Source organism: Triticum urartu, chromosome 2A, assembly GCF_056163025.1.
Source record: "Triticum urartu cultivar PI428250 chromosome 2A, HENAU_Tu73, whole genome shotgun sequence".
Lineage (NCBI taxonomy): Eukaryota > Viridiplantae > Streptophyta > Magnoliopsida > Poales > Poaceae > Triticum > Triticum urartu.
The window spans coordinates 40,415,052-40,419,186 of record NC_141874.1 but is presented as its reverse complement, the minus strand read 5'-3'; the positions used below and the strand labels follow the sequence as shown (position 1 = coordinate 40,419,186).

General features: G+C 42.8%; 1 pseudogene across 1 annotated transcript; it reads right to left on the bottom strand.

The window, feature by feature from the left end:
* Positions 1–373: 373 nt before the first annotated feature.
* LOC125534841 (BTB/POZ and MATH domain-containing protein 1 pseudogene) lies at positions 374–3,320 on the bottom strand (annotated as a pseudogene). Its single transcript, XR_015615638.1, has 2 exons — positions 3,190–3,320; positions 374–3,100 (listed from the first exon to the last, which is right to left on the bottom strand). The product of XR_015615638.1 is annotated as a BTB/POZ and MATH domain-containing protein 1 pseudogene (transcript).
* Positions 3,321–4,135: the final 815 nt, after the last annotated feature.

Below are 4,135 nucleotides of genomic sequence, written 5' to 3'. Positions count from 1 at the left end.
GAACTTAAGCATAATGCACAAACCTCAAAACACAAGCACTTCTCCTTTGTTCTAGAATCTTCCGCATCATAATTGCCCAAATTTTTTTCTACATGAATTGCCATTAGTTGTTTTTACTTTATGCTTTACAACGCACAATTCCATGAATCCTAAAATAGATTAGCTTTTTTATGAAAGCTAAATGATTTTGAATGAGATGAACTATAAGTATTAAATGAACATCTACATCACGCATATATAACTCAAAGCTTACATGCTATAATGTTGTATTTATTCATAATTTGATTGCTAAATCTCATGCGTGCAATGCACGTGTACCTTACTAGTATTTTTAGTATAGATATTGTGTCTAGATTTGCCACTAGCCACGCCTAGTGTTTATTTATAGTCTGCATGACAGATAAAGTTTCTAGGATATTTGCAACTACACCAACAGATATTGCTCTAGAATTTCCACAATTCTAGAGTTCTCTATAAATAGCCTTCTATGGTCATCTTTGATTCGTCTAGAACCTTCTCCTCAAGTCTAGCTCATTATCATTAATTGGTACTTCTTAGTTATCAGGTCACAAAATCTAGCGATAATATGTCGTTCTTCCGCAATCATGACAAGATATGAAAATCAAACAAGAAATAGGGTTCACACATGCGGTCTTAACACAAGAAGCAACCCATCTTCAGTTATCTGCCAGTCCACAGAAAACTGGTGTGTCAATGAGTCTCACAACCAAGTGTAGCTCATAAACAGACCATCATTATGACTGAATAATGCATAGAGCTAAATTTACATCAAGAGGCGTGCAACATACTCAGATTAAAGGCAACATTAAAACACTGAAACTTTAAGCTTTCTAGTAGAAATATAAGCTGAAATCACCGTACATATATACATGAAAACAAATACGTAAGGTGGGGCAAGGTGATGCTGCCTCTGTTCCTTTAACTGACATTGTCCCCTTCGACTCAGACCATATATGTCACACTCAGACCATATATGTCACACTGACAAGCGACAACCAATAATACAGATGGTTTTGCACTTGTCATTGTAAAATAATAGGTACAATACAATTGTCTAATACAATTGTCTAATACAATTACTATTTGTAGATTGTACCTATTATGTATGACCGGGGGCAAAATATTTGCCTAGTTTCATTAATGTGACAAGTTACAGTCACAGTATAGAGCAGAACCCAAATCAAATATTACTGACCTCTAGGTCTCAGGTTTCAATTAATCATAGATTGTCTATGAACAGGGCGAATCCCATAAACTCAAAAAGAAGTGATGCTTGGATAGATAATCAACAAAAGGATTCACTGCACAAATTCCATCTTCGGTTCATTAATCTAGAGGTCTGACTAGCTTTTTCAAGCATGAAAAATTGTAGAGAAACAACTGTTTTATTGAATGATACACTCATAACAAACAGGCCTCCAAAATATTTCATAATGTAAATGATATATGATGCTCCCAACTGGCTTAATGTAACTATGTATGTTGGAATTAAATTTTCAAGGCAACACACACCGAGCACTGTGACAGCGTAGATGTGAATCCTACTAATGGTGTTTAATTCCAGGAGTAGCACGCTATTGTTGTGATTGGCACTGTTCCGTTGTGATAGAGAAGGCCTCATAGCATTACATTCAAATGTAGACCATATGGGTATAAAATGCTCAAAAGAAAGACAAGTTTTGCTTAAGATTAACAGTAACTTTCATGCAGTGAGAACCTTAAACTCGCAAGAAAGCACTCAGTCTGTATATTCATCTGATCGATGGCTAAAATCAGCTGCAACCTGATAAATCAAACTTCAAGACTAAACTAATCATTTACAGGTTCAGTTTTGGATGGGCTGATCTAGGAAAACTAGCGCACCATTCATAAAACTTGAGAATCCACATGTGCTGACTATCCCGATAATAATGTTAACATGCGATTTAACAAAAACCGGCACATATATAGGTCAGGCAAAACAAGTCATGCATTGCGAACCTTTGTTGTCCTCTCCAACAGATCCACTATGAGAGACGGGTCAGTCACTTTGAGATTCTTATAGCCTGGGGTTTCCACCACAGCATCCATGGCATTCGAATAAGCGATGTATTCAAGGCAAGCATCCCTAAGCTTGTCGCAGCTATGCTGGTCAGCCAAAGCCCATGTGGTTGCCACGGTGTCCACGTTCAGATTCTCGCAAAGGATACTTTGGCAAGCCAGCTTGAGCCTCTCCATGGCATATCTGTCTGCAGCCACCAGTAAATGCCGGATCATATCAGTATTCTTATCACCATCGGGCAAAGAATCGGTATATATGAAATGGAGCAGGGCAGTGAAAATATCAGGTTGCATGTCTTTGATGGTAACACGCCGCGGTGTCTTCGCCTCCCTCATCGGCCCAAAGAGCTCCGCTTTGAAGACAGGTGACCGGGCGGCGAGTATGGACCTGTGAGCACCGATGGTCTTTCTTCGAACACAGAAAGTGACATCGAATCCCTCGTCGTCTTTCAGAAGCTTGCCGAGATGCTCGGCGATGTCGGAGGGTGGCACCGGCACCTCGATTTTGGGAACGGTTTGGATTCAGTCACGCATGGCTCTTTGATAACAATGACAATGCATTCGATCGTGAGGCGATCGTTCGCGAGGAATGCAGACTCAACATCCTCTCTCCTTTTGAAATTACTAGTCTGTGGAGCAAACTTACTGAGGTCAGCCGGATCAAAGGTCCTCAGCTCTGTCTTGTGCACTGAAGCCGATATTCCGGTGCTGTGGTCGACCAACCGCAGGTCGCAGGACCCCCGCACCTTGGCTCCCTTGCTCATGCGCTCGAGATAAACTGAAACATAATCCTTTTCGACTTTTTCTGTGTTGTACTCGTCTGGGTAGAAGCGGATGGACCAGTCGTGGCCGCCGACGGAGAAAGTACCGGACCTGATGAACTTCTCGTTGTCCATGCCCCTGTGCTTGCTGTAACCGAAGATGTCGAACACGTGGGTGACTTGCACCGAATTCGGGGTGCACATCAAAATCGACTTAGATTGCTCCATGGCGCGACGGCGATTGCGATGGCGATTGCGTGCCCTAGATTGGTATTAATCTGATGGTTGGGAAGAACAACACATTACTTATCAAGGGGGAGGAGAGGGGAGAGCAAAGGACGTGGTGAAGACGTGAAGTCGACCAAACCTTCGGAACCCAGCATATGACCGGAGACGGCGGCGGCGCAAACGGTGAAGACGGAGATGAAGCCGACTCAGCTTTCCTTTTTCTCTGGAGTTGATGGGCCTGGGTTCGCTTGTGTGCTGGCTGGATCTTATCTTATCCCAACTCGGCGCGTCTTTTTCTTTTTCTTTTATATACTCCTTTCATTTTCTCTCCCTATTTTTTCGATAAAGAATGGATTTTATTGGCTCAAAACAAAGTATCAAGAGAATACAAATATAATGAGCACACACTCGGCCTCTGCATAGGTAGGATGCACACAACCAACACTAACACACATAAAAGCACACGCGGGCAAATAACAAAGTCATATAAGACCAAAACTATGCATAGGCGAGGAAAAAAAAGAAAAAAACTAAGTGATCAGACCATTGATCGGCAAACTATAGGAAAGACCATATCCGCACCAACCATCTCATGACAACACGTAAACGACGAGATTCTTCAACAGCAACGCCTTCATAAAGGGAGCGACACTTAGGCGCCCGCGTCACCGGATCCAACCATCGGAGGATAGAATCTAGGTTTTCACCTTGAAGAAACGGTCCGAGCATATCTGAGCAATGCCTTCAACAAGGTAACGACGTATGAATGTCGCCATTGTCAGGTATAACCAACTCGGGTCAGACCTGGGCTTTCACCCCGGAGCTCGATACTAGGTGCTCGAGAAGCACCACCATTGTAGTCATTCATGTGACGTTACCAAAACTTTTCCGCAATCCGAACAGCTACACGCTACCAACGCTGCACAACCATTCCTCTGCGTCAAGCCGCCATCCATAGTTTGCATCTCAGCGCCGAAGCACCGAATCTAGAAAGATGAACCCTCACAAAGATTTTCAGTGGCCACAACCGCCATGGAGCCGTAGGAGGTCAAAGCTATTTTGCATCCACCACCAAATAGGCCAAT